This window comes from Rattus norvegicus, chromosome 5 (assembly GCF_036323735.1).
Source record: "Rattus norvegicus strain BN/NHsdMcwi chromosome 5, GRCr8, whole genome shotgun sequence".
NCBI classification, from domain to species: Eukaryota; Metazoa; Chordata; class Mammalia; order Rodentia; family Muridae; genus Rattus; species Rattus norvegicus.
In genome coordinates this window covers 91,958,619-91,966,017 of record NC_086023.1, presented here as the reverse complement: position 1 = coordinate 91,966,017, position 7,399 = coordinate 91,958,619, and the positions used below count along the sequence as shown (strand labels likewise).

The 7,399-nt window shown below is 37.2% G+C and overlaps 2 pseudogenes; one reads left to right on the top strand and one right to left on the bottom strand.

Annotated features, from left to right (window-relative positions):
- Window positions 1-5,084: 5,084 nt before the first annotated feature.
- On the bottom strand, window positions 5,085-5,746 carry LOC134479077 (metalloendopeptidase OMA1, mitochondrial-like; annotated as a pseudogene).
- Window positions 5,747-5,754: 8 nt separating this feature from the next.
- On the top strand, window positions 5,755-6,628 carry Oma1-ps1 (OMA1 zinc metallopeptidase, pseudogene 1; annotated as a pseudogene).
- Window positions 6,629-7,399: the final 771 nt, after the last annotated feature.

Sequence of the window (7,399 nt, the reverse complement as noted above, 5' to 3'; positions counted from 1 at the left end):
CAAATAAAACCAGAAATACTGAAACTAATAGAAGAGAAAGTGGGGAAGAGCCTTAAACACATACCCACAGGGGACATTTTCCTGAACAGAACACTTATGCTCTAAGATCAAGAATTGAGAAATAGGACCTCATAAAATTGCAAAACTTCTGTAAGGCAAAGGACTTAAAATACACTGTCAATAGGACAAAATGGCAACCAACAGATTGGGAAAAGATCTTTACCAATCCTACATTCAATAGAGGGCTAATATACAATGTAATTGAATAATCCTATTAAAATTGGGGTACAGAGCTAAACAAAAAAATCTCAATTGAGGAATGCAAAATGGCTGAGAAGCACCTAAAGAAATGTTACCATCATTTCTCCTCAGGGAAATGCAAATAAACATAACCCTAAAATACCACCTCACACCAGTTAAAATGGTAAAGATCAAAAACTCATAGGACAGTAGATGCTGCTGAGGGCGTGGAGAAATGGGAACATTCCTCCATTGTTGGTTGGACGGTAAGCTGGTACAACCACTCTTGAAATCAGTCTGACAGTTCCTCAGAAAATTGGACATAGTACTACCTGAGAACCCAGCTATACCACTCCTGGGAATATACCCAAAACAAGCTCCAACATATAACAAGAACACATGCTCCACTATGTTCATAGCAGTCTTATTTATAATATCCAGAAGCTGGAAAGAATCTAGATGCTCTTCAACAGAGGAATGGATACAGAAAATGTGGTAAATTTACACAATGTTGTAATAATCAGCTATTAGAAACAATGACTACAAGACATTCTTAGGCAAATGGATTGAACTAGAATATATCATCCTTAGTGAAGTAACCCAATCACAAAAGAACACACATGGTATGTACTCACTGATAAGTAGTTATCAGCCCAATTGCTTGGGGTACCTAAGAAAAAAATCACAGATCATATGAAGCTCAAAAAGAAGCAAGGTCAAAAATGTGGATGCTTCATTTCTTCATATAAGGGAGAGAAAAATATTCACAGGAGGAAATATTGGGAAAACAGTGGAGCAGGGACTGAAGAAAAGGTCATCCAGAGACTGTTCCACTTAGGGGATCTATTCCAAATGCAGGCACTAAACCCAGACAATAATGCTGATGCCAAGGCGTGCTTGCTTACAGGATCCAGATATGGCGTCTCCTCAGATCTGGGCTCTGCCTGAGCCCTACTGATAGAGATGAGGATGGTTATTGCTAAGTACTGGAATGAATAAGGAGACCTCAAAAGAAGAATTAGAGAAAAGTCTGAAAGAGCTGAATGGGTTTACAACCCCATAGGAAGAACTTCAATATCAACCAATCAAATCCCACCCTTGCTCCCAGGGACTAAACCACCAACCAATGAGTACACATGGAGTACCCATGACTCCAGCCACATATGTAGCAGAAGACAGCATTGTTCAGCATCAATAGGAGGAAAAGCTCTTGGTCCTGTGAAGACTCATTTCCTTGACTTACCATAATGCCAGGGCATAGAGGTTGGACTGGGTGGGTGGGAATGGAAGCATCCTCATAGAAGCAGGGGGATCTGGAAGGGGCTATGGGTGAGGGGGAAAAGGGGATAACATTTGAAATGTAAATACATAAAATATCCAAAAAATAAAATTAAAAAAGAAAATATCTAAATAGATTTTAACAGATAAAACCAAGTATTTCTAAAAAAATGCTAAAATCTCATTACTATGCTTTGTCTATAATAAATGTATCCAACAATTAGATAGCAATTAATTAGTCATGCTACTGCTGCCATGAATCAGGGTACTTAGTAAAGAATCAGGAAAACATCCCTTCTACTTTTGATCAATCCAGTTAAACAAAGGCTTCAGAGTATGTAAGTAAAGGTGTAATAGAGATTAGGAAGTGTAAAAGACTGCAGCAAGGAAGGTTAGAGTATTGAGAACCTTCAAAGAAAGGCAGTTTGATAAGAACTTTAGTATACATTGTAAACCATCTGAGGTATTTTCTTTTTTCATTACAAAGTGAAAAGTTCTATGTCTTGACAGCTCTTATAATGGGATCCACAACTACTAAAAATTATCAATCTGTTTAAAGTGTCATGTTAGGGCAGGGCAAGGTTTATAAATATGAAACTCACCAATAATTGTCTATAAAGCTCTTCCTCTTTTTTTCTATTCACCTATAGCCTTTTAGTGTGTTGAAGAGACTTATGAAGTTTAAATAGCAGATTCGAAATGCATCTCTTCCTGTAAACAGACTCTAAATTGTCTTGGAATCTTCAAAGTGCTTCAAAGCTCCTGTGGTCTACGTAAAATTCTTTCTTTGGCCTTGCAAGCATGTTCTATGTTTTCTCAGGACATTTTCTTTTTGTAACAAATTGCTTTATCCAAGGAAACCTCTTCCAAGGCTCAAGACATTCTGAGCAGCAATGTGGACTCACACAAATCAGTAAAGAGGAAATTTGGAAACTGAGGGAAATGTTTCTGTTGTTGACAAAATAATCGGAAGCTTTTGTTGTATGTTTGCATGAAAGACTTCCCAGGAATAAATCAACATGGCAGCACCAGCTCTGCAAGAAGAGAAGTATAGTTTTCACCATCCTGTAAACACTCCGTACATTTATTTCCCGGTTTTCTTTGTTATTTGTTTCCTGTTAAAATTGGAGCCAGCACAGTTATGGCTTTGCAGCTGAAGTAGGAGGCCCTGCCAATCAGCAGGAAATATAATACAGATAAGATTCAAAGAAATTCTTTTGAACTAGTAAAATCACTAGATGGGAAGTAGATGTTAAGTTTTTGCATTTGGCACCAGAAGAAAACGTTCCATTTTTAAATTCAAAGCCTCTGCACCTTTGTAAATGAAAACAAATCACACAGGCCCTGCAGTATTTTGGTCTGCAATGTCTGCTGAGGCTGATGAAAGCTTTCATCAATCAGTAACTTTATCTGGAACTTGCTCAATTGAATAGGTAACAAGTTAAAAACTACGTGGAGCTTGTGCCAAGGCTTTAGAAAGATTATACATCATCAGTTGTCTCTGAGAATCCTTTAGGAAGATTTACAAACAGTAGTGAGTGATTTGCATGAGAATTCAGAAAAATCTGTGGGAGTTGCTAGTGAATCTTTTATTCAATGTAGATCATTTGAAACTCTTAGGAAGGTTTCAGAGGTGCAGCCTGAAGACTTTAGCACTGTGGAGGCTTCTACCTTGGCAAACACTGTACAGGAGCAAGTTTCCAGAAATAAAAATAGTTTTTTATCTTGAATGGTAGTTTAAATATATGTATGACTATATCATAACAAAGACTGTTTATATGCTAACTTTAAGTAATAGAAGAAAATCGCTTGTAAACAGTGGACTGTTGATTCTATAAACCTCCAACTACTTTACCCCATAGAATGATTAGTTCTTACATTGCCTGCTTTTTTTTTAATGTTTTACCAATTTCTTCTTTTGTCTAAGCACAGACTAAACACTAAATGCTATATAAATTCCATGTTTTTAACAGTGGGGTAAATTAACAAACTAAATTACAGGAGGCTAAATAGTTAAAAGTCTTTCTATCATTGATGGGATAGTTTACCTCTGTGATGTCTTATGAAATTACTCATGAACTTATAAAAAAACAAATACAAGCACATTCATGTAGATCAAGGATAAGAGATGGTGAAAATAGAATTATATGACATTTACCTTGTTTTGAGTTGCATATTGGGAAACATTTGTGGCCTGTGTATGTATGTATGTATGTATGTATGTATGTATGTATGTATGTATGTATGTCTTTATGTATTTCTTTATGTATGTATGTGGGTGTGTATGTATGTATGTATGCATGTATGTATGTATGTATTTATGTGTGTATTTATGTATTTTTGTTTGGATAGGATATCTTGTAGACCCATGATTCTGAGTCTGGTTTTCATTATTAGAGCAATGCTGGGTTTGGAATAAGGTGAGTTAGAGCATCTCTGTATGGCTTTGTGAATTTTTTTTAATACCTGCTGACAGTATTTCTGTGAAGGCTTTATTACATTATTACGTTACTTAATGCCACAAGGAAAACACTGAATGACAATCAAACTATGGCATCTAAACAAATGAAGATAACTATATTCAATGAATAGAAATTGTAATCAGAAGAAAACTTTTCTCAGAATAGTACAGATTCCATTTTATGAGATTTCAAAATAGTGTCATTTGCAAAGTCACAAGCCCCTCACTTAAAAAAATAGGTTTCTTTTTGTTCATGTTCTCCTTTCTGGTTGAATCTAAGTATGCATTTTTGAAGAATGACTCATTGCCAAGATGTCACCTAACTCCCATCTCTGTTTGCTTTTGTATTCACAGCAGAAAAGAGGTTTGACAACAGACACTTTTACTCTCTGAAGCCTACTGTCTCAGTTAGCCAGTGCCTACAGATTTAATTTCAGTGTTGAGAATAGACTGAAGCTGGTTAACCAAGGTTAGGTTGAGTGTCCTGCCTCATAAGTATCATTTAAGTGACGCTTAAATGATAATTTGATATCACACAGCTTTTTAAATAAAAAAGAAGTTGTTATTGTAATGAAGGTGAGAATTTTTTATTTTTATTGGGAATTTTATTTATTTACATTTCAAATGTTATCCACTTTCTGGTTTCCCCCAATGAAACCCTCTGTCCCAACATCCCTCCCCCTGCTTCTATGAGGGTGCTCAAAGCAAGCATTACCAGCGTTTTCCAGGATACCTTCAGGTCTTCTGATGCCACCACAGGGTGGCAGTATCTACTGATGAGATCAGATTAAAGTAAAAACCAAATGAATGCTTAAGTGGGTATTGCTAAGGAAATCATCCTCAATACTCAGAGGAGTTTGCAAGTCCATAAACTAGCAGTTGTGTTTCATACTTAATATACTTTTACTCTGGAATGGAGTATAGCCTCCCATTGATACCAAACAATTACATTCATTCCATATGAGGCAGTCATGGACAAGCTGAACTTCTAGTATTGAAATCAAAATAACAGGATTATTGTACATGCTTTAAAGGCTTATTTTCCCCCAGTGAAAGATGAAACCATAATTTCAGCAAGTTGTAGAAGAAATAAAAAAAATAAGAATCAGAAAATTAAGAATTCTGAGCTTAACAAATACCCTGGATTCATTTCCAGGTGAGTGAAATAAAACACTATAAGCAGCAGTCCAAGTGCGCTCAGACCAAGGAGCAGCCTCCACTTGTTCTTCCCGCTGTCTTTACATAGCTCCTTCTTGTTAGGGGGAAGTGCTTGTCACCATTTGCTTATGCCCCTACCCACAATGATGGCAAGGTGCATTTTGCACTGGTTTCAGAATGAACAACAAGAGAGGAACTAGAGTGGCCTGAACCGGCGCAGATGTGTGGAAACTCTGACCCTCTCTTATGATAGGACAGTTCAGAGAACACGAGGCTGCAAGAACATGAACTCCAGCTACTTTTCTTTCTCCTTGTCATGGAAAAGAATCACCCTGCATAATATTTTTGTAGGTAAGCACCCCCATTTCCGTGTTTTGGGCACTTGAGAGTCATTGTGATTTTTGTTATTGAAAGTCCTGCAGAAATGAAAGTTTCCAGGCAGTAAGAGCACTGAATGACAGTGACTGACAGTGCTAAGTCCCTAGTTTGCATTTACTGCTCAGGGCCTTGGTGTCAGTGGACAGCCTGCTGGTGGGGTCCACTGTATCCCAGGGTACTCACTCCAGAGAGAAACTGATTTCTTGGGGCAGACTGCAGTTCATAAAGAAGACTTAGTGGGGAAAGAAGACTTCAGACTTCTGTCAAACCTGGAATATGAAGTATGGATGGAAAAATTTAAAAATTCTTCTTGAATTTTTGCCTGATAGAGACCTCGGATACCTGACTGTTAAGGAAGTGGTTTGTCATCTTACATGATACAATCGAGATGTCCCAAGGATCTCTGAGATCAATTGGGTGATTCACATGGTTGATTCCCCAGATGTCAATGCCTTTGTGCTCCCAAATGGACAAGAGTTTGTTTTTACTGAGCTTTTGAGCAGTGTAACAGACATGAACCAGCTCCTGAGCCGTGAGATCACACATGTGGTCCTGGGGCATGCCACAAAAAGGCTAGCTTGGATTTCTTTGGCATGATTTTTTCTCACAATGATTTGGGCCATTTGTTCATGAGACATCTTGGCAGTTCTGGAACAGTGGATACAGTCAAAGTTATAGAAGTATATATTTGATAGACCATACAGTAGAACATTAAAGGCTAAAGGTGACAAAATTGGACTATAGCTGGCTCCAAAGGTGTGGACGTAAGAGCTAGGTCAGTGTTTTGGCAGCAGATGGAGTTCTCAGAGAGTCTTCATGGCTATCCTAAGTTGCCAGAGTGACTATGGACACATCCTTCTCACTGGAACTGAGCTTAGTACTTGGACAGACTCATACCACAGCCTCTCAAACTTCGGGAGGTCTGTAATTGCCCACTATTCTCTGGACCAGATCCTGGGTTACTGTTCAAACTTACTTTGAAACGTTTTCTTGAAGACTCAGAGAAAGAGTATCTAAACATCATTGACAAAAAGCAGAAAACAGATGCTCTGCCTATTCAGAAGCAGCAGCAGACACTACTGACATGCACTTGAGAAAAGAACTTCAGGTTGAACTGAACTGAATGAATCTTGGGTTCTGTGAGGAGTACAGTGAGCCTTTTCATTCTTATGCAACTCTTAAAAATGACGTTTTCAAGAGACAAAAATGCATGGTCAAAGTCAAGTCCTGTATATTACAGATAATATCTGAATTTTTCTAGATTTTTATCTTTCATAAAATATTGATGTATAAATCTACTTTAAACTACTGCCAATGAGGGAAAAAGTCACAGAATAAATCAATGTTATACAAGAAAATAAAAAAAAAAGAAAAGAAAAAGAAAGAAACACCAAAAACAAATATCCTGAAAAGTATTGACAATGTTACTAGGTAGATTGATACTGTATTGGTCACACAGAATTTCTACTATGTTTAAAGAGTGATGGCAAAAAAGAATGCACTGGAGCTTTAAGTAAGCTCCTTAAAATCATAATTTGTGATGGGAAAGGTGTGTCAGCAGATAAAGTTGTTTGCTGACAAGTCTGATGATCTAAATTCAATCCCCAAGATCCATGTGATTGAAGTAAAGGACTCCCAGACATTCTTCTCTACTATTCACGTGTTGTAGGCCATATTCATGCCTCAACACTCAGAAAGAAAGAAAGAGAAAGAAAGAAAGAAAGAAAGAAAGAAAGAAGGCAAGAAAGAAAGAAAGAAAGAAAGAATGAAAGAAAGAAAGAAAGAAAAGGAAGGAAGGAAAGAAAGAAAGAAAGAAAGGAAGGAAGAAAGAAAGAAAGAAAGAAAGAAAGAAAGAGAGAGAGAGAGAGAGAGAGAGAGAAACAA